General features: G+C 40.3%; 1 long non-coding RNA gene across 3 annotated transcripts in view; it reads left to right on the top strand.

Annotated features, from left to right (window-relative positions):
* Nucleotides 1–3736, top strand: part of LOC107051945 — a 37236-nt gene extending 33500 nt beyond the window's left edge. For all 3 annotated transcript variants that reach the window (XR_005842985.2, XR_006932428.1, XR_006932427.1), the window contains one exon: nt 2256–3736. This is a non-coding gene — a long non-coding RNA (uncharacterized LOC107051945). The remainder of the gene's footprint in view (nt 1–2255) is intronic.
* Nucleotides 3737–24273: the final 20537 nt, after the last annotated feature.

Raw genomic sequence — 24273 nt, 5'->3', positions numbered from 1 at the left:
CAAATTAGTAAATTGTACTGATATACGAATAATTGTTAAGAACTTTTCTTAAACTTTCTTTTGAGAAGAATAGAGGCAATTCACCTCTTTCTGCCTTGCTAATTTTGTTATCTGCAAGTTCATAAAGACAACTTTCTCTCAGCTTAACCTTTGCATTTGAAGACTTCCTTTGAATTGGATTTATTAGGGTTTAGTGGCTGTTTCTCTTCTTATCTGCCCTTCCAGAGTATCTTACAAGCTGGTCTTGCTTTAGCAACCAGGAACATTATAGTCATTAAAAACATTTCTTGGGTGTGACTCAATGAACTTATTTTAGATGTCCACTTCATGATGAAATTAATCACACCCTATTTGTGCCTTCTCCATTATCTATAATGTAAGCCTAGTATAGACTACCTCTAAGGCAGACTTCAACAGAGATGTCCAGCATTAGGTAACACGAATCCTTCTCCAACGGAGTCTTTACACTCCAGAAGACTTTATTCAAAAATCAGTCTTACTAAATAGTAATACTAACAATAACAACAACAATAATAATAGATGTAGTGACAGTACAATGGCCAAATGCATATGTATTAAAATTCAGTAAAATAATTAATGGAAATCTATTGACATAGCCAGATGATTCTTTCCAGGTTCTTTCACCTGTCTCTCACCTAATTTTCAACATGTAATTCACTCCATGGCAAGCTTCACCTTAAGAGTTGTAGGTATGTGAAGCCTATCTGAAGCTATGATGACATTAAAAGTTTTCTTTTGTAGCAGCAAAATGTTACTCTCCATTAGTCATCAACAAATTGTTCTCCATACTTCATGTTTCTACTTCTAATTTGGATGCATGTAGAATCGTGAATGAATCATTATGAACTCAAGCACTGGTTTTGTATATAAAGCCTAATAATCTCTTAATTGATTTAAATTTAATTGTAGACACTAGTTTTTATCACTCTTGTTAGAAAATCCTGTGAACTGCACTTTAACAAGAACAATATTGCATGGAGTTGAAAGTGGACAAAAAGGGTGAAGAAGAAGTCAAAAGACTGTGAAAGAGTAGAAAAACCAAGTTACCTCTTAGATGTCATAAAAAAATTATTTATTTTAGCCTGTCTTCTGAGCAGCTGGGATATTGTTAAGAGCACATATTCTCTGCCAGGAGAGGATGGACACATCTTCATCAGCATAGGGCACACAGTAGCTCTCCAAGTAAGAGGAGCAAAGGCACCAGACTTGGCATGTCTGTGTCAAAAATGCCAGATAAACCATTTCCCTATATGCCATCTCTTCTGAGCAGTTACTGTCTCTGTATTTCAGAACAACTCACTTTCTCCAGTGCTGGGATGTCTGTCCTCATCCAGAACAGGTGAAGAAAGTTAGCTTGGTAGGGGACTTCTTGCTGTCTCCTCCATTGGCCCTGTGCAGAGACATACCAGCCCTTTATTTTTTCCCTTGAGAATTGGCCTCACCTCGGCTCAGGCTGATGGTTTGGAATATGTTACACTGTACTAGCATCGAGTCTCAGGCAGAAGTGGCATCTACAACCTTCATTTCCATTTCTATTTCTCAGAGTTTAAGAACTCTCACTAGAATATAGGGCTGCAACAGACTCAGCCCTAAATAAATAACAGTCCTAGACTTGGGACTTGGGAGTCTAAGAACAAACAAGTTGGTAGGTAAACATGAAAGTTGTGTTTGCATGTTGCTTTCAGGCATTACCAGCTTACACCATGTATTTACACAAGAATATACCATAATATAGAAGTTCTGTTTCTGTAAAAATTTCTATGGGGAGGCTAATTTATTAGAAAATGATGATCCACCTCATAGTCTTGGGAGGTTTTCAAGATTATAGAAATGTTGTGTCCAAAATGTGTTAACAGAGAGATGACCCCTTCTTTCAAGAAAAGGGGAAATCAAAAGCAGATGAATTTTCTAGTAATAATTTAACCTAGAAAAGGGGCTATCAATTATTCATTGTTAAGTCATGGTTACCAGAATGATACCAAAATACAGTTTTAATATAATAAGATTAAAGCCATCTTCCTGGGCAATTAAGATTCACACTTGTGCATGGTTGGTTTGTTTTTTTTCTTATGTAGTCCGTCTTTTCCTAACAGTAGGTCAAATAAATTCTGCATCTTATTTGTTATCAAGATGGAAACACATAGAAGTAAAGAATCATTGAATAAATTACAGAATGGCTTGGGTTCTAAGGTATCTTAAAGATCACCTAGCTTCAATCCTCCTCCCATCTGCAGGGTTGCCACCCACTGGATCAGGCTGCTCAGTGTCCCATCCAAACTGGCCTTGGACACCTCCATGGAAGGGACATCCTCAGCTTCTCTGGGAAGCCTGTACCTCACCACTCTTAAAATAAAGAATTTCTTCCAAATGTCTAATCTCAATCTACACTCTTTTAGTTTTAAACCATTACCCCTTGTCCTATCACTGCATTCTCTGTTAAGGAGTGTCTCTCCAGATTTCCTATAGGCCACTTTAGGTACTGAAAGACCACAGTGTGGTCTCCATGGAGCCTTCTTAAAGCTGAACAAGCCCAACTGTCTCAGCCAGTTTTCACAGAAGAGCTCCCACACTGAAGGATCTCTGTTCACTACCATGACAGAACCATATACTGACCACAGCATCTTATATGGCCACAGTAGAAACTGTCAAAAGCACAGATTCTTTTTTGAAGAATGTCATCTAGGCTGGGTCAAATTAATCAAAATGTAGGTCCTCCTCTTTCTTGGATACACAATGGGCAGTGTGTACAGTACATGAAATAAAAAAACAGTTCACATTGTGGTTTTTTGTTTTTTGTTTTTTTTATCAATAAGTTCATGCTTGGTATAATGTTGATAGGTATCCTTGCCTTATTTTGACATGCTTCAAGTGGTGTTGCGAAACATGAGCACAAAAGTTGACCACAAACATTGTCACGGTCTTACCTCTAGAACAATAATTCCCACAAAATGTAATGCCCATTGAGCAGCAATACTCAAATAAAAAGGAATTTTATAAACAGAGCTTAGAAAGTCCATTAACTGGGATGCAGCAAGTGGGCTTCAGTGAAGACTGGTGCTCTGCAGTTCTTTCATTGCTGAGGGCAGCATTACTGGAAACATCTTCAGTTTATATCCCTGTAAACAGATTTCTGTGCTAAGGATAAACGAACTGGGAGCTACACTCTCCCCATGGCTGTTTGGCCAGTATGAGTCCATTTCATCTTGTGTGGGGCATTTGTGAAATAGAGCTGCCGAAGCATTTCCATGAAAGTCAGTGATTGCCTAATCCCTTGCAAGTGTACTCTTCAGAAGTTAGACCAATTTCGGCTTCTCTTTTATTTGCGAACATTGCAGCAAATCTTTCCTTCTTGTTTTTGGTCTCCAGCCCACTCTAATTCCAGTGACTCATACTGTGGTGAAAATAGGTTATGTGACAGACAGAAATGTTGGTTTTACTGTTTCAGAGATAAAAGAAGTACAGTTTGAGCCCTCTGTGTGTGACCCAAGGTAGCAAGTGCTTAGGTATTTGCCGCATGAAGACTAAATGCATACAGCTACAATGTGAGTAGTCTGGCATGGGAGAAGTGAGGATGCATTCTGCATTGACTTTTCTCCCCAGGAGGGACAGAGAAATAAGGGAAAGGGAAGAAGAGAAGGGGATGGCATCTCTTTAGGTTTCTCTCAACTCCACTTTCCTTAATGTACAATACATACTGAAATACATGCTGAAATGATTTGGAGAATGTGCATCTGTTATTAATGTGACATTTCAGGGCACTGATAATTTGACTCTGGAAGTGATTTTAGTTAGAAGGCCTCATTATGTATCTTTCCCTCACTTGCGGAAGTGGAGTTGTGGTGAAGGAGATTCTGTGCAAGAAATGCCAACTACAAGACAGGAGGTCTCAATAAATTTACAAGAAAAGTCAAGCTATGATTAAAGATGTGTCATCGAGCTCTCTCATTTCCCTCTTTTAATCTTTAATTATTTTTTAAACAATCTATAGTAAAGTATATCTCAAAGGGAGAATAGGTCTATTCTGGAAAAGAAAGCAACTAAATGAAACTCAAAAGAAAAAAGTCTCTGGAAAATTAAGAAGACCGGGAGATAGTTGCAAAGTAAATAGAAAAGCTGATTTGGAATACTGAAAGATTTTTGTCTAAATGATGTTCAGTTAAAAAAAAAAAATCATCTTTTGAACCTGTAAATTAGACTATTATTAGAGGCTGCACATGAGCACAGAAGAAGTTTATGCAGCTAACACAACATCCTGCTTGCCAAGATCATCTTGCTCTAATTCTCTTGTCAGCAAAGCCACTTTATAGAAGAACAATTAACTCACAATTTGTTTACTTGATTTTATTTTCTTCCTAGCAATTTCATCATTTTTATATACTTTGGGCATGTTTCCAGCCCCAAAGCACTAAGAAATTCAGTAGAGAGCAAAATAAATGAAAACAAATCAATGCATGTGAATGGCCACAAATGTCACATTGCTTATCTTGCTCTGTAAAACACTAAGCAGCTGCTGGCGTTTCGCAAAGAGGAAAAACAAAGCTCTGTTAGTATTCCTGTGCACACTTTGTTATTTCACTTAGCAGCTGATTTTGAAAGAAAAAAGAAACAGAACTGATCTGATGTCTTTCCTCTCAAGATTAACCCACATCCTTCCTAGGGCAGGAAGGGCAGGTGAATAGCACACAGGACATTTGCCACTTCTATGGCATCAATTATCTACTTTATTACATGACTTCACTGAGAACAACAGTAACAGGCTCCAGCAACATAATTAGTTTGTTAGAGAGGATGCGAAAATCTGCTCAAGTATTTTGGCATAGGCATGGCAAGTATTGAAATACCCTTTCTGCAAAGGACTGTTTGCCCACTTGAGTGAGCTAAACTGTAGGAAGCAATTGTCTCCTCAGATGTGTGGTTTGCCCTCCCATGCAGAAGGGGAAGTTGCATTAGGTGGTAAAATAACAGGAAAACAGAAGGAAAAGTGGGGCTGGGGAGAATACTGGCAGAGCAGGGAAGCAGACTGAGCAGGCAGGCATGCGGCCTACGAATCCTGCACACCAAAAGAGTGCACCAGGGAAACATCTGATGAGACTGGGGTGGTTTGATCTTTTCTATCCTGGCAGCTGACCCATCTGAGATGTCCCGTCCTACCCATCTGGACTCACATCCCTTTTTCAGAAGAGGAAAGGGAATGTGGTAAGGACCTGGGAACCTGCTCCTCGCCCCTCACAATGAAAACATTGGTGCACATTATCTAAGGGACTTTGCAGTTTCATCTTCAAGGTGCTCCTAGTTCTGAGTGGGAGGAAGCAGTCAGGGTTTCCATGAAGGGTTGCTGTAAGCACCTTTCTCAATAAGCCAAGGTAGGGAACTGTAAACCAGAGATAAGGCATTGTTAAACCATGGAAAAACACTCTTAAGTAAAGTTTTATCATCTGTCAATTGACTGGCATATTTTGGAAGTTTCAGTGAGAAAGGAAGGATATAGGTAATAACTCTAAGTGTGCACGTGGATTCTGCAGCTTTCTGCCACAAGTGGCTAACTCCCAGGTGATGAGTGTGATGTGGCTAAGCAGCAAGTGAGGGTTGCGTGAAACAAACTCTACTGACTCTACTCCTGACTCTGACAGTGTGGATCAGTTTCTTTAGTCCCTCATGCCTGGATATACATAACACTATTTTGCTCTTGAGACCTTCTAATGAGCAGCTTTGTATAATACTGAAATGCAATTGTTATGAGCTGCAGTGATGCTAGAGTGTGAGCAATGGCATAAGGTAGACATGGTACTTATGATATTTACACTCATGACGAGGGCATCTCTATTTCCCCCTACAATGTATAATGACTTTCCAGAACTTGCTCTTAAAGGATAATATGAGGTGCTGTAGATGTCAGCTACCACTGCCTTCAACTCATTAGCTGGGCCCGCAAGCCCCACACATGCTGTGGTAGGATGTCCCCATGCACCTGCTCAAAGTGAAGGTGTGCTTGTAGGACTAGTTCATGAAGCCACTCCAAGCTAGCAATTGCATTCAGATGTTTCTGCATCACCTGCATTAGGGAGACAGCAATGTTTGGTATCTTCTGGAAATTTTTTACTGATATTCTTTCCTTGAACCTCTTTTGTTCAGCAAGGGACAGCAGAACTGTGATAGTGCAGTGTTAAGAAACCAAGTATTCCTTTTGTTCAGTATGCTCAGCTCCCACAGAAACTGCTTTCTGGAGAGGATCTCAGAGTCAGGAAGCTTCTGTTTACCTTCATATCAAGTACCGGTTATTAATACAGCACTATGGGCACCCTTACATTTATAGTAGACCAGAAGTTTCTGCGGTGAGGTCTTGTTAATTTGCCCATTACACAGAAGTCCGTCAAGTCAGCTTTCATCACTTCAAAACCCCACCAAAGCAAGGATGGAAGCGTTTATGTTGGGCATTTCCCAAAAATACAAAAAAAAAAAAAAAAAAAAGAGCAATAAAAATATAAAAGGCATATGGTGGTCTTGTGACTGGGGATACAGCTGAGGTTGAGCAATATGTATGCACTTTTTTCTTTCAGAGGGAAATATGTTTATTCTTTGAGTATGTAAGAAAACTAGTGGTTTCCTGTTTTCAGACAGAGTTCAGATAATTATGTTGAAATGAAATATGCATTGTCTTAAATCTGATAAAAGCAATATCCTAGGCAATATAAGGCAGTTAACTGTTAATTCCTCTACTTTAAAGTGCTTGTGGTTTGCAAACAAATAAGAAAAAATGACATGGCTTGCATTGGGATTCTTACCTGTCTCTGAAACCATTTGGATTGCAATGTTAGAAATAAGTACTGGGGTACTAAAGAGATTTTAATAGCATGCAGTTGGAATGGCCATGAAGGGAGAAAAGGGACACCTATTACACTATGGCACCAAAGTTTTAAAGGTTAATTGCTTTTCCCATCCCCCAGCAGACGGGTGTAGAACAAGATATTGTTCAGATTCAATGAAAGAGGGAGGTAGTGGAGCTTGAACAAAAGCAGCACAACATTTTCTCGCAGCCGGTCTTACTCTGTGTGCTTCTGCCATGGCTACATAAGATGAAGAAGGACAGTAGTGATGGTGTCAACTGGGAGATTTTTTGACTGAAACACTGGAAATATTGTCTCTATTTACTGGTTCATCTCAGCAAATCTATTACCCTTTGAATGCCAGAAAGGTCAGCTGGGGTTATCTTCTGCATAAGTACTATCTGCATAGATTCCTGGGAGGGAGCTGAGCTCTTGCACTGTGTCTCCTGAAACAATGACTTTTAAATCTTTGTTTATCAATCTGCCTACTATGACTCAATTTTTCTCCCTGTTCCTGTTCAGATGTCCCATGAGCAACTGTCTAGATGGACTCACGTTCCACTGCTTACAAAGAGCCCGGGTGGAATATTCTTTTATGTAATTTCAGTAGAAGAGGTGTATGGTACAGCTTCTTTTCTCCTGTAACCATGGATAGGAAATCAAAGTTGTAACTGGATCGAGGTTGTAACAATAACTGGAATTCAAACAGAAGTCAGCATGCTTGATTTCTTCTCTCTCTCTTGCTATAATTGCATATTTCTGGGAGGATTTAGGTGAGACTTAGATGATTGCTATGTTAACAAGAGAACATTTTCAGATGGCAGACCCTACAGCTGTCAATGTCTTCTGCTATGGATTGGTACAGATATTTACATCATGCCTAAGTTTTCTCACTAGAAATATGTGTGGCATTTTGTATTGTGGAAGCTACTGTTTTAAATCTAAAAGTATCCAGTTTATGAGATTTTTTTGATAAAATTGTGTACGGTATTGTGCAATAGCACATCTGGCAGCTATAGTCCTATTAGTGGTTTGATATTGTGTTTTGACTATCTGACAAAATCCTGCTGGTCTAACTATTCACTGTTCATCAGATTTTGGAAACAAATAATTGCTAACTTCTTCCTGGCTCACATGATAAAGTGGCCATGTTCTGGTCCTCATTGCAATTGAAATGATCATTGAAAACTGCAGCAGTGAATAACAATACACATTGCTTCTTAGTGTGCATTAATTCATTTAGTTTGAACTCTTACAGGAGCAGCTTCAGCACATTGACAGCTTTCAGATGCATAAGCCAAGGAGACAGTACAGAACAACAAGAACAGTGTACTGCTGATTGCACCAGACTCATTAAAAATGGCATTTAAACACTGCAAAATGAAGTCCTAAGTTTATTCTGATCCTCAAAGGCTGTTAAATGGGTGTAGTTGAAAACTGAACTTTTCTTAGGGCTGTTGACTAACATGTCTACAATTACATGTGGTTGTTCTCCTTCTTGCCTGAGAACTGAGCAACACTGGGGAAGAAATTAGTTGGAATGCAAATATATATGTGTATTTTTAATTAAAATCTAGTCTTCACAGCAGCATTGCTTTTCTGGCCAAATGGTTACCTTCACGAGAGTTTTCAAGGACTTAAGATGATTCTTTTTTTTAAATTAACTTTACTCTGAGAAAAATTATTCTTTATTTGTCAGGCCAAATACAAACTGTTTTATAAATCATTGTAACTAATTGGTAATTCTAGATAATGCTGGTATTGGATTAACTATTTCATCTCATTCTTTATCCAATTGTGTAATTGTCTCTCCATGGAAGAGTTGCAGATCTAGGCAGTAATAACCCATGAGAAGTCTTTTACTTTTCCATCTTCTTACTACCAACATCTTCATGATGTGTATAGAGCTATTCTGACAAGAGCAAGTCTCCATTTTCCTGCCATTATTTAAAAAAACTGACACATTAGGACAAGGGGGAATAACTTTAAACTAAAAGAGGGAAAATTTAGGTTAAATGTTAGGATTAAATTCTTTACTCAGAGGGCGGTGAGGCACTGGCACAGGCAGCCCAGAGAAGCTGTGGTGCCCCATCTCTGGAGGTGCTAAAGACCAGGTTGGACGGGGCCCTGGGCTGCCTGAGCTGGTGGGGGGCAGCCCCTCCCATGAAGGAGGTTGGAATGGGGTTGACCTTTGAGGTCCCTTCCAACCCACACCATTCAATGATTCTATGGTTCTACGATTCGATCAATGAAATCAGTATGTGATACAATTATACTCTGTTATTTGTGATCTGTACTGCAGTATCTCAGCAGCCACTTTCTACTTATTGGAAATATTTTACTTTTCATAAGTAAAGTAAGTATTTATAATTCTGTGGCTCTGGTCTTTGATTTGGTGCTCTTCTGAAGCATAGAAATAACAAGAATGAACAGAAAAATGCTGAGTTATGCTTTAAAGAGAGGTAAATTTGGCTTAAACTCCTATTACTTGTCAGCAGAAATCAAAGCCACACTTCTCACCCAACTGTTGTGCCCTCGAAGGATTTCTGGATTTCCAAATCCAAAAGCATAAGGAGCCTTGTGAGAAACTTTCTCAACCGGGTTTCATAGCACACAGAACCTTTAATACACTGACATATGCACAGCTCTTATTTCGCTGCAATGAGAGCTCAGAATAGACCTTGTGTGAGAACCCCAGCTCACGCCAGAAGTCTAGATGTGCCTGATTCGCATTAAGAAACAGCGTTAAATTATTACACACTGCGGGCAGCACATTTTTCCACAGCACTGGTGGTGGCCTGCAAAATACCAGCATCTCCTGCAATTAACTATCTGTGGCTGAGAGCAGTGTTCTACCCTTGCTGGGATTGCTGTCAGCCATCTCTTCTACTGACTAGAAGAGTGGCATAGTGGCGTAGCGGCATAGCTCCATCCTAGCACAGCAGCCTTCCTCTGTGTCAGCAGAATACTGGCACGTCATGAGTTGAAAGTACAGTACGTTTTGCATCTATTCTCATCACTTTCCAGCCTGAGATGTTGACTGGCTTTTCAAAGCTTTGCACGAAACAGTAGATTTGATGGGATCCTCAGGCTAAATATCCCAGCAACACTTTTTCTTTCAATAAAGAGTTGAAATTTGTATCAGGTGTCATTTTAAATTAACAGTGCAGTTGCCTTCTTCTTTTCCTCAGTTATTTTTGTCTAGACCAAGTGACTTCTGAGGTTTCATTTTGGATTTGCAACAGTTTAGTGATATTCCAGTAAATGAAAAGCTGAATACAGCATAATGCTTTCATTTTAGGGGGGCTTAATGAAGATATATTCTTTGTTCTGAAGGGCAGAACCTTCACTAGATGTCCCATTGTTTTAGACTATCTGCTATTTGGTCTCCATAATTTTCTGACTTTCATGGAAGTCTTGTACAGGAAACATCCCACCTCCAGAAATGCTTACAGACACAAACACTTACAAGAAAAACAAATGATAGTCCTGACCCAGAAGAAGGATAGAGCAGTTTGGTAGTATGAAACACCTCTGAACAGTGAGTGAATAATGGACTTAGTTGTGTGCATTCTTGAAAGCACACTAAACAAAGTCTCGGAGTCAAAGACCCATGAATCATCATGAGATATCAATAATCAGCCCTGGCTCATAAGACTATCGGCAGTCACAGGGGACAACAGAATGTCTTTGTTTTGAAGAAGTCCAAATATTTTATGCCAGCACAGAAACTTTGTAATGAATGCTAACAGTAAAGTCAGACATAGGCATTTCAGTAGCACTTTTAGAAGCAAATGTATTTGTTCATGGGGTGAGGATGAGAGAACACCATTTTTCACTCCCCTGTTTGGGGAAGGTCCTTTCCAACCTTGCAATTCTATGATTCTATGATTCTATGAAATGACAAAGTTTCAGAATCTCAGCTTCTCTCACTTGACCCATTTTCCTTTCTGGCCCATCTTGGTGAAGTTGTGTTGACTTTCCGCTCTTCTATCTCTATACGTCTGTTTGCTGGAGGTATCTCATCATTCATGATGAGGAGTCTGAGGAAAATCAACTGTGTTGTTTCTGAATCACCACACCAGTTCTATCACCACACCACACCACACCTCACCAATCATATTTCTTGCCTATGAGACAGGTCTGAGAAGATGTTTCAAGGCAGTGGCAATACAGGATGACAAAATACACTTTCAGCAGAGGTACTCTGCTCACAGGCCTCAGAAAATGCCAAGAAAATAACCAGGAGAGCAGTGTGCTATGGGAATGGAGAGCAACCCTTCAGAAACCTGTGACCTAAATGGGCCTCTTAAGCCATGCTTGGAACCAATGTTAGTTACTCAATGCCTTTGAAAAGATGAGTGTACTGAAGACATCTCTGTGGGCTCTCATGGCTGTAGCTGGCCCATGGCATCCGCACAATCGGAAATAGGCAGAAGCATCTCAGAAAACCTACATCCTCACAGATATCAAGCTAGAGCTATTTCTGATTAAAAAGAACGTATGGCTTAAACTACATATACTACGGATTAAGTGCTGAAAGGAGTTAACAAGGAGTTTTCTATGTCTTGTGTATAGGAATAGGGCTAAATTAGGCACTGCACTTTAAAACCCCAACAGCCATGATAAGACACACCTCTGTGGCATAGTACTGCTAGCTGGCAGTCCCAGGCACAGTTCACAATTTCTCTGGGAAATCTGTGCTATTGTTCCATCCCCCACACAGTGCCAAAGTGTTCTGTGGTGTTTAGAGGGAACCTTCTGTGTCCTGTTGTGTCCTGGCACTGGGCAGCCCTATAAAGAGCCTGGCTCCATGCTCTTTGCACACTCTTTCTCCTACTCCTAAGTGAAGTAGATATTGATAAGATCAGATCTCATTCAAGCCCTCTCTTCTCCAGGTTGAACAGCCCCGGCCTCTCAGCCCCCTCACAGGAGGAGTTCTCCAGACTTTTCATAATTTATGTGGTGCTATGTTAACTCTCTCCCATAACTCCATGTTATGTTTTCTAGAGTAAGAAGCAGACAAAGAACTATGTGTTTGACATGCAGGCTTCCAAGTTTGGAGGACAGACTGGCAGTTTCCAGCTACATGTTTTTGTGTGAATATTTAACACAGTAACAGAGGTACATTTACAGGTCAAGAACTGATATTTGTGAAGATAATATTTCTCCTTTCCATCCCATGAAAGCATCTGAAACAAAGGGGAAACTCGCTTCCTCACCCAATTCTAGATAAAGTACGACGGGAAATAAGAACCTTTCTGCTTCAAGGGAATGACCTTGTGGATATTTTGCCTTGGTTTCTGTACACCTGAAATTGGATGATCTCACTTCGTATTTAAGTAGCAGATGCCATCTTTAAATAGATTATCTTCAGCCAGACCAATAGACAGAAATTCATGTTTCTGGGAGACACATCCTTCCTGTGGTCTGTATGCAAGGCTCTGCCCGGATTTGCCCTAGGACTGTTCATTTGTCTAGTAATATGAGGGACCAGATTTGTTTCTGATGGCTCGATACTGATTTATTGTCTTATGTTGAAGTTCTTACTTATTTCATTTTCATGACTGTAGCTTATATATTTATTTTCTGCTATTTTTTATATATCCAAATGATAAGAATGCCTTTTATTTTTTCCCTGGAAAAACTGCACAAATTTAATAGCGGCAGCTGTTGTCAAGCAGCCAAACCAGTTAGTTACAGTGAAAAATATGGCATAAACTAAGCTCTTTAAGAAAACTAATTACTTACATTGAAACTGTGTTAATATAGATGACTGGAAAGACTCTCCTTGATAAGAATTACTGTATTTGCAAGTACCATTCTTAGAACCAGTTTTTTGATGAAGTAAGACCAAGAAAGTAGAAATGTCAATAGAGTAACGAATAAACAATAAATTCCCCCTGAAGGAATGGGAATAGCAAGAAAGACAGATTTATTTATTTATTTGTTTGTTTTCCCATGATAACAAATCTCTAGTTATGTTAAGATTGTTTTTGTTGTTGTTGTTGTTGTTGTTGTGTGTGTTTTGTTTTGTTTTGCCTGGGTAGTTTTGAGTTCCTGTAAGATTATTGTCAGACACAATAGATATTCAGCATCAAGGTTAGACATTTTCTGTTTTTTTGCCTTTTTCATGCTTTAGTTTCATACATTAAATACAAATACCGTCATTTTATAATTCTCCTGAGTCTGTTATTGTCATTTTGAGTAACTGTGATCTCTTTCTTTTCCTTTACTTTCTTCTGTCTCTATTTCCTGTGAAAATTGAACGCAATGTTTATCTGCACTGTTGCAGGTGTAATGCAAAGGCAAATGTCTGCACTGAATTCTTCCACTCTTCCAAATGCTAAACAGCAATGTGAACTATCTGAAAAGCACAGTTAACTCCCAACACATTAATATCATCCCTAGCAAGTGCCAATAAAGTCCTATCTGAGGCAAAGGAAGGTTCTGTTTCCTGATAGTAAAACCTAACAGCATCCCTCCAGAAAAACATACATCTCTGGTTGAGGAGTGAATACACAACAGTATGTTTGTGCTGTTTCTGTGGTGGTTCTTTTTACACAGTGTTCAAATGTCCCTCACTTATATCCTTCATCTTTCTCCTAAAACAGCTTGCCTAGACTTTTCCAGAACTGCTTCTTGTAAAGACAGTATTTAGAAATTATTTTGAAAGCTATTCTGGGGACAAGGACATCTGGAGCAATATTAATTATCATCTCTCCAAATGACCAGAAACATTTGGGACTTCCTGTCAAAACAGTGGAAAATGAAGCCAGTGCAGATGTTCGCATGAACAGCCCTGATACCTTGTGCCACACCCAGGGAAGGCGAGTGCACCTCTGGACACAATCATGTCTTTCCAAAATGTCTGTTGTCATTGATAAGGCCAGAACTCACTCTCCTACTGTTCTTTTTTCTGAAGGCATGTAAAGACATCAGATACTTTTGCCAGCTCTGTTATTCTCTTGCACATACATGTATAAACGTTCCCCCCCCCCCCCCAAAAAAAAAAAGGCCAATTACAATCTGAGAGCTAAATGTATTTATAAATCTACCATGTTAAGTATCAATCAAATGAACTTATTGAAACCAGATGGTTGCATGTGTTTATGGCAGCTTAAATATGATCAGTATTACATCAGTTTTTAGCATAAACACAGTCTGAAGTGACTTTGCTGAATTTCTAGATCCATGTCCCAGAAATCTCTGCGGACTCAGTTCTGCCTGGATGTCCTCCTTTGCAGTTACATCTCTTGTCCTGGATATAGCAGCTGCTTTAAAAATAATAGAAGAGGAATTGCCATATCTAATGGTGCATGTTAAAGCTTGTTTTGTTTTTGTTTTTGTTTTCTATTGTCAGAAAAACAAAACGTCAATTTGGAATCCTGTTTAAGTCTCTGAAATGCAAATAACTAAGGTCTACAGCAAAGGCAGCAAGAGTTCTACACAATTAATGATTATAGCAAAGTCAGTCTGGATGAATTATGATAAATAATCTTGCTGTGCCATCAGGATGTAGCTGGCTTGTGTGGCCTACTGCTTTATATCTAAAATATTTAGGAAAAACAATGAAGCTAGTTCTTTCTGTCTCTCCACAGGAACATCTTTTTCTTAGACTTGCTAGTAAGAAAGACCACCCAGGCACTTATAAAGTCAGATAAAAAATCACTTTGAAGACTAGTTCCTTCATATCCTCTTTCCTGTCAGCAGCTCCTTCTCCTTCACCATGTTCTTTAACATTCACCCATGAGAGGAAAATGATGAATCCTGGTGGTGGCGGCACTGCAGGAGGTGAGCTACAGGGACATGCTGTATAGTGATGATGTCCTACACACTGCATCAACCAAAGCATGTCTTCAAAGTAACCACTTCATAACCTCTGCATCCACTCCTATAAATTTTGGTACCTCTGGAAATTCTCAGCGTTCTCTTCTTCCCAACAAGAAAGTAGCAGGTGTTTAACACTCACAGCGAGGCCGTTTCTTAACATTTGCATTGTTAAGAAATAACAAAGCAACATGTTTCATTCCTAGAAATGAACCCAAGTTAATTTGAGAGCTACATGAAATAGGACGTGTGGAAAATTCAAATGACTTCAGAGTGCGACTCAAAAATGTGTTTGTCCTTACCGCCTACTTCAGAAGCCTTGTCTGTAAACATCACTAAGGATGTACAGAGCACACAAGGACGCATCAGTCATCATTTGGGGCACACAGCAGGTACCATCTTTGCTAGGGTACTTGCCAAAACACAACACACGATTATGGTAGACACTGGATACTCTACGTACAGGGCAATGTTTTGATATCTTTTGCACTGAAGTTTTTGCAATGGAATTTTTTTTTTCAAGATTGTTAGTGTTAGTGGCTAACTAACAATTGCTGAAACTTACTGAATATATATATTCGTACATAAATTCATACACACTGCACAGTCTTCATTACATGAGAAGCCAACACATAGCATTTCAAGGCAGCATCAAGGATGTTGAAAATATTTTTGTTTCTTGTAACTTCACCTTAGCTGTTGAATGAAAGAGAGATGATACCAGATGAAACCAACTGAGTAGCTTCCTCCCTTGGAAGAAGCAGCAAGGGAAATAATAGAAACAAAATAATACCTCCTCTACAGTCCTTACCCAATCTATGAGCTCTCTTCTCCCTGCACACACAACACTAAAGCACTGGGATAGATAGTGACTTCCATGTGCTTCCTCTGCCAGTTCTGCAGCTGCCGGGCTTCACTAGTCACCCTGAAGCATGGACCCCCACCTGTGACTTCTTATGCACTTCCAAAAAAGATGGAGGAAAGGTCTGTAATTACTATTTTATCCATTCTGTACGGAGGGCTTGCAAAATAAACACACTTGTGCTTAGTCATGATCTCTGTTTCAGAGTCTGTGAAAGTTTTCTGTGCTTGTGCAAGGGGATATGAGGGTCTTAGGAGGAAGTTTGTCACTCTAGAGGGTCCTAGAGGGTCTAGAGGGTAAGTAGCAGATTTGAACTTCTCACTGGAGTTAAAGCTTTATATAGTATCACTTCTGCTCTTTACTTGTGTCTAAATGTGGAATGTAGCAGCAGTACACCATCTTTCCCACAGCCACCTGGCTTAATCAGGGACCAAGGCCAAGGGAAAGTCATCAGAGGAGAGGAACAGAGGATTGCAAAAGGGGCTCCAGCAGTCTTTTCACACACTATTAAAAAAGTAAATTCCCAGAAGGTTGATTTTTCTACGCATGCCTCTCCCCACAAATTCAGAATGAAGTTTTCCATGTGACAGAGGAAATAAGCTGGACAGGAACCCAACTGCTCTCTGAATAGCAGCCATACCACGAATGATTACTTGCTATCTTCATCTGTTGACAGAATGATTTGAATTGATTTAAATAGCTCCCAGATGGCTGGCTTAACACTTAAATATAATATGCATCCAAGATTCATTGTCATTACTGGTTTCCCAGTCAACCTATCATTTCTGAGTGGTGCCACATCTCAGGTCTGTTGTGCACATCAGGTGAGTAACTACAGTCCATTAGTAATAAAATAGTAATACTGTAGTAGCTGCAGGGAACAGAAATAGCACTTCATATCTTTGTGTTCCTTTAATCCAGAGTTGAATGCCCTTGGAGACCTGCTGGCCAGTCACCCATGACCTGGTTTCTGAAATGAAACTTGATGTCTGCCCATGCCATTATACTCCTGGCTACTGAGGAAAAGAAATAGAAGATAAACAATCATGTGTTTTGACATAGGTTTGACCCACTGACTCAGTCCACATGCAAGAGGCAGGACTGTGCAGGGGAGCCTATAAGGTCGGGTTTTCTGGTCACACAGCAGGAGAAATAACTTGAAAATATGTGGTATTCAGCTAAAAACACAATGCTAATGCAGACTTTGGGAAGATACTAAAAGAGATAGAATTTTGTACATCCTGTTTTTTTCAGCTATTTTCCACAAGAATTGCAAGATCCAAAGTGCATTAATAGAATAACATTGCTGGAACTCACAAGTCTGCTTGGAAACCACCTGTTAAACGTTAACTTGCTCTCAGACCATCTGAATCTCCAAGACAGGTATTGCACACATGATACGAAGATGCTACTGGAACATAAGCTTTTAATGTACCGTGTTACCCACACTGAGAAAAAAAAAGCAGTTTCAGGAAGCATTAAAACAGTTTTATTAAGGGAAAAGCTTCTTCAAAACTGAAAAACTACTATCCACTTGACTATGCAGCATGGAATCATCAGTCCAAAGAAGTACTGAGTTCTGACATTCTTTAGATGAACGTTTGGAATTTAGCTGTAAATCTTTGACTTCTAATGTATATCCAACTTCATTTCAGTATCTATCCACTTTACAGCTTGTAGCCAAGATATTCAATCTGCAGCACCCTGGAATAACCATGTCACATTTTTCAATAATAAAATTAGGGAAGTGCTAGGAATGCTTTCAAGTTACGGGCATAAGAACAAAGTACTGGATGATAAGAAAATGAAGATTTAGATTACACACCTTGCTTCATGTGTCATAAAAGCATGTAGTAAAGGTGCGGTAGCTATTCCCACTCTTACTGAGAAAGGAAGACAGTAATGCACTCTGCACTTGCACTTGTGCACCACACTCTTGTTCACACCCTACCACCCTACCTTACTTTGAAATTACTTGCTTGGGTTCAAGCAAGCAGTTTTCTCACTGCAAATTATTCACTGATAATGTCTTGATCAGTCGTAGCCAGGGAATATCTGTCAATACCTGTGAAGATCTCCTGCAGCACATTAGTCTAGCTGTGATTGGTGTATCCAGGCCTCCTTTAATTTTCTAAAGGAATGAAATATTTTGTAAAAGATGCTAGCCAGAAAGAGCAATTTGCCAATGGCTGAGTTTTCCCTCTTGCTAGAGAACCAAAGGAATTAGGGATTTTATGTTTTTTATTATCAATATATAATTGGAAACCCAAATGTAGTCACATGCAAGAAAGTATACACTTTTGCCTTGTCAAGTTTAAGCACCAAAGATTTTGCCATAAGCTACATGAATGTAGTCCAAACCACTCATCTCAGGTTCTTACCATGGAAATGGTTCACTGATATCAGTAACATGCTCAGTACCTGCGTTTATCTCAGATGCTTGATTGTATCACTGGTTGGTTTAATAATAAAGTCAAATCCATAATAAGAGAACCACTGAGAACTTATTTACTTCTTGATAAGCTCTCATAACTCTACAGCATCAGTGGCATTTTGAATAAAATTAAATCAAAAGTTGAAGAGAACCCAAGAACTAAGTAAATTCACAGGAGGAAATGGTACCAAATTCTGTTCATACTGTTTATTAAGTCTGTCCATCAAGGGCAAAATACAGACTTAAAATATTCCATCACTATGGGATACAATCTCATTTCAGCATGCCAGTCAGTCATATGGTGTAATCCTCATTTCTGAAAAACAGACCCATGTTAAAATCAGCTTTCTCAGTTATTTGGAAAATGCAGCCTCAGTATCTCTGGCTGACTACAGGCAATTTAAAGAAGCCGGGCATGCTGTTTATCCCTCTCCAGGGAATGCCAGTATTCACACTATATATGGGTCCTGCGTCTCATCCCCTTGTGCTAATGTAGTTCCACAAATTGGTGATGCTGACTGGAGAATCATCCTCATATACGCTAACATCAACCTTTATCTATAGAGTCCCATGCACTGGTTTAAATTGAGTCACCGTACTTAGTGATGTAGACCTAGAACTACAGCAACCTAGCAAAAGCTGCTGAGTGGTACCCAAGTACAAGGATGGGATGATGGAGCTTTCTGCTAATGTCAGGCAGAGGGGGAGAAGAATGTGACTAAGAGAACACCTTGTTTTGTGTCTTTCCTTTATGTAAAAAATTCTCCTATAGTGGATAGATTTGCAGAGTATTCAAGAAACATATGAATGAGTTTTGAGCAGGGAGAACGAGCTTTGAGCAGGGAGAAAGGGAAGAATACCACTTGCAGTGATAAAGCATCACGATACTTGGAGAGTTTCAGCCCATGCATATGCAAAGAGAAGAACAGCATTTACTCCACATTTGTACTGAAATAGCTACAGTGAAATTCCTGCTGATTTACACCAGCCTTACAGAAACCAGCCCCCAGAGAGAGAATGTCACCTTGTGTCTGAGTGTCACAACAGTCAGGATTTGCTAACAGAATGTGGCGCATCCTGATTGGGAAAGTTGATGACAGTCTAAAAGAATATAACACACTCTGCACAAACACATTAACTGAACCAGACATTAGCAGGGAGACTACTTCTCATGAAACAATTAGAACTCAGTGGAAAAAACACAGTGTGCTTCATATTTTCCGCCTGATTTCCATGCAACTGGGAGCGCCTCGCGTCCAAAGAAAATTGTGCTCTAATCACCCAGCCTTGTGTGGATGTCATGCCCTCTAACACATGCAAACACCTTATCAAGTTATCCCAGCGTATCCTTTCAAGGACTCTGGAGGCAGCTGCCACCCACGACGGCCCTTGCTGCCTGTAGCATTCCAGGCGCTCACACCTCCCTTAATACAGTAACAAAGACAGCTTGGCTGCCACGCAGCCTACAGCCTGCTATTACAGCTGCGAAACAGCTAACTTTGGCAGCCATATATCATTAAGGCTTTGTTTAAGGAACTCTCAGAATAGCCTATTGCCGTAAAGCCACTAACGTTGTGCTTGTGACCAAGTACAAAGGAGTGGAGTATTGAGCACGCTGCTGAAAGCAGTGGGCTGGGATTTGGAGGTGATCGAAGTAGAATGGAAACCAAACTACCGCCACCAGTAATCATTTAACTACAGGCCCTCCCTGGATGCCCAAGTTTCAGAGGTCATGAATCAGTACATGTCTGGGCTCTTGTCATTTTAAGACACAAATAAGGGACTGGAGAAGCCCAAGTTAACGGCTGAAAGTCACTAGGCTGAAGGCAAACTGTTCCGAAATGGGACAGAAGTAATGCATGTTGAAACCTGGGTCTCCTTTCACATAGCAGGGCTTCTCTGGTTATTGCCCTCAGGATATTACCCAAGTGTGTGTACATACATATACACATATATATATACACATATCACTTTGTGGAGGAGGCAGGTAGTCAGAAGGGAGAAAACAAGTCAGATACTATAATCCAGCTCCAACAAATAAAACCACCAACATGAATACATAAACGATAACAAAATTCAGAGAGCAGGCACATCCTTGTAGGCTAGGATTTTCCACCAGTGCTTGTTTTGTGAGAGATGAGTGATCCTAGCTAGCCTGGGCTAAATACACGTATGCTTGCCATCTCCCTGCTGGAGCAGCTGCCTGGGCTACAGAGCAAGGCAATGGCTGGGACAGTGGTCCCGTCCTTCCCACCCTTTCCATGCTTTTACTCTCTCCTCTGCAAGCAGAAGGTGAGCTTTCACTTCTATTCCCTCCTGTATATGTTACATACATATATATATGTACATGTAGCCTTTTGTAATCCAGTCCAGACATTTTTAGGAATAAAATCAGTAGTGATCAAAACCAAAATAACAATCTCTTACTGGAGAAACCATGTAGTTGCGGTTTTCCTGACTTGAAAGATCATCTTGCATCTACAGGCTGAAGGAAGAGTGCACTTTCTTTCCAATATTAAGGTTAATACGCCTTTGCATTCACATTTTGCATTCCTTGACACTGTGGGTAGAAAGGACTGAAGAAATGTTCCTTGCAGACTATTCTTAGCTTATCTTTTTCTCCTATTCTTAAACAGACTGATACGAAATACAGGTGACTACTTAAAGGAGGATTAGTCCATAGAAAATAATACAAACCTTTCAGGAATGCCAGAATCTAGGTTTCTTTATGACCTTAAATTGATCCGATTTACTTTAGCCTTTAGTCAATGATGACACTTTTGTTACTTTTCACAAGATCGCTTTCCTGCTAATTACTAGCTGTCACTGCAACCTTTAGGTTGACGCTACAAAAGGACTTGGATGCACAGAGGGGATTAAGATCAAAAGGGAAAACTGAATTCAGGTCCCAACTCCTCATGTGTGGTGCATGGCTTTCCTATTTGAACACAGATGAGTTTTCTGGTAACCATTTGTTCCTTTGAAAAATCAAGAGATGAAGCAGCATCCCTGGTGGGGAACAGACCTGAATCTGGTCACAGACTGGCAGAGGTGTAAATGTCAGGCTGAGCTTTTTTGGGTACAAAACAGAGGGCAGAAATGTGAAGATGGCCCTTTCATTTCTGGCTTCAGCCTGTTTTACAGTTGGCTTGAGGTGAGAACAGGAACGTGTTCATGCACCAGAATAATTGCAGGAGGGAACGTCTGGCAGTGCTGTGTCCAGGCTCTGCCTCAAATCAGGCACCAGGACCGAGGGATGCACATCTAGAGACCACTTGTACAGAGGTCAGAATAAGCAACTTCCCAGCTTGAATGTTGTGCACAAAACAAATCAAGTTGCTAAACACAACATTTGGCACACTGGCCTCAAGGCAACTCACTGCACCTCCCTACATAATTTATTTTTATTGTAATAAATGAAGCAGATTGCTTGATACCAGGAGTCAAAGTCATTTGGTGAGCCCTATGCATCCTGTGCACCAAATGAGTCAGCAATACCTAATGGAGTTCATCGGTACCCCTGCTGCCTTCACAAATGTCACCACAAAAAAAGCCAACAGCTCTTCCTAACAGAGTGAATTTTCAAACCCTGTGGAATGAAAATACAAGCATATGGAAATATAGGGAGCAACTAGCAAATGCACATTCTTTCTATTTCCTTGCTGTTCCTTGCCTTACTTTCCCTTCCCTTCTATTTCTTATAAAAAATAAAATACCACCAGAGTAACCTGCTGAAACCTTCATCTCACAACTCTAAGTACCAGAGTGAAGAAAAGAGATACTGTTCAAGAGCAGATAGGTGCTCTGACAGTGCCTGCTCATCATTTTCTCCTGTGAGATTCAGTAACATGGGGAAACTCTCCCTTCTGCCAAACACCACTGGGACAGAATCACGACAAATCTGAATTTGGGACACTCAGTAAAATCTAGAAGATTCACAGTGTCAAGGATTTCTCCCACTGGCAGCATTTCATCTGCATTAGATTAGTATGCTGGATAGCTGGGACTCAAGAGCATTGCAAAGATGTCTCCAAAAGTATGCATACTTTCATTAGATTACTGATGATTTAGGACACCATCTGTGCATTTTCCCTTAGTGGGCAGAGCAAGTGCAAACCAGTGAAATCAGTCGAACACTATCAGTGAACAGTAAATTAACCTTTTGGTGGGAGAAGCTCTCTGAAGGACAAGGTGGAGGTTAACAGCCTTCCTCTGTGATGCTCCTCTCCTGAGCATTCTGCACTAACAGCTTGCTCCTGCAGCGAAGGCAGAAATAGGGATGGCTGCCAGATAGTAATGGGGCGATACTCCACGCCATTTGACGTCTGTCTGAGCCTTCAGCAAGAGCTGAGAGCAGGACTGATCAGCAGAGGAGGAATCAGTGGCTTCATTGAGAGTGCCTCAATATTAATCTACTGATCTCATTCCTTACACAATACACAGGTGGTCTGATATCTGCTGCTGGATTTAAATGCAATTAACTGTGGATGGCAAGCATTCTGAAAGTGACATATTTATTATAAAAAAGAAAAAAAGGTGATCGAAACTAAATTATCCAAGGCAACCTATATCTGAAATAGTCACAGTCAGAAAACATATTTTGTTCCCAAGCTACCCCAAACACATCCTGTTCTCCTCTACTTCAACAAAATATTATCTTTTGCATCTGATGTTATCTGGGTACACTGTGCCTTCTCCTATAGAGAAAGCAACGTCTCCAGACGTTTAATTTTGTTCCTTTCACTAGTAAAATATTTTAAATATATAAATATATATATATATATAATATATTTATATATATATATACTTATATATAAATAATATTAATGCACTTTTGTAGTGACAGTTTATTCCCCAGTTGTGTTATTGAAAGCCCTGTGATTCCATCAGGTACTGCAGAATAAAATTTATTGGTCCTACAGAAGATTTACAAAAGGATGCCAGCTGTCTCTGTCTTCCTGTGTTTACATCAAACTACTAATATTTTCCTCTATCTACTGGTATAAGAATGTGAATACAAAATGGATAGTCCTGAAGAGAGACTCAGTAAGGAGAAGAATATGCCTGTGAAGACTGAAAAAGTAACAGTATTTTCTAGGGTTAAAAAGAGCCAAGCGTGTATCTTAGTTAAAGCCACCTTCTGAAATTCAAAGCACCAGTGCAATTCTGCACAAGCTGGAAGGAGAAAGGTCTGCAAAATATTTGACCCCATAAATTACAAGAAACTCAGCACTTGGCATTGCAAGTGCTAAGTTAGCTTAAGCAGACAGATGACATAAATTTATGTGCTTCATCAAAGAGGGATATTCCTGCTGCATTTACATTTAGTAAATGTTGGATTTTATCAGATTTTAATTGGCATCCAGATCTGACCTCGGACTCCATCTCCAAAGAGCTGCAGCCAATGACACACTGCTTGGTAGCATCTCTTCTTCTGCAAACTGTGCCTATAGGAATGAAATCACATATTAGAGAGTGTGGCCTGCATTTCTGGAAATAGCAGTGCCACGAAGGGAACAGGATCATAGAATCATAGAATTACTCAGGTTGGAAAGGACCTCAAAGATCATCAAGTCCAACCACAGCCTAACCATAGTACCCTAACTCTAACAACCCTCCTCTAAATCAAATCTCTGAGCACCACATCCAAACGGCTCTTAAACACATTCAGGGATGGTAACTCAACCACCTCCCTGGGGAGCCTATTCCAGTGTTTAACCACCCTTTCTGTAAAGAAGTGTTTCCTAACATCCAACCTAAACTTACCCTGGTGCAACTTGAGGCCATTTCCCCTCGTCCTGTCACCTGTCACCAGTGAGGAGAGACCTACCGTGCTTTCACTGTAAACACCTTTCAGGTACTGGAAGAGAGTAATAACGTCTCCCCTCAGCCTCCTCTTCCCCAGACTAAACAGCCCCAGCTCCTTCAGCCTCTCCCCATAGGGCTGGTTTTCCAAGCCCTTCACCAGCCTTGCTGCCCTTCTCTGGACCTGCTCCAGTACCTCCATGTCCTTCTTGTACTGAGGTGCACAAAACTGAACACAGTATTCAAGGTGAGGCCTCACCAGTGCCGAGTACAGGGGCAGCATGACTTCCCTAGTCCTGCTCACCACACCATGCCTGATACAAACCAGGATGCCATTGGCCTTCTTGGCCACCTGGGCACACTGCTGGCTCATATTCAGCCCACTGTCCATCAGTACACCAAGGTCCCTTTCCATCAGTCAGCTCTCCAGCCACACCTCCCCAAGCCTGTAGGGTTGCCTGGGGTTGTTGTGACCAAAATGTAGGACCTGACACTTG

The sequence above is a fragment of the Gallus gallus genome, chromosome Z, assembly GCF_016699485.2.
Source record: "Gallus gallus isolate bGalGal1 chromosome Z, bGalGal1.mat.broiler.GRCg7b, whole genome shotgun sequence".
NCBI classification, from domain to species: Eukaryota; Metazoa; Chordata; class Aves; order Galliformes; family Phasianidae; genus Gallus; species Gallus gallus.
This window is presented reverse-complemented; position numbering and strand designations above follow the sequence as displayed.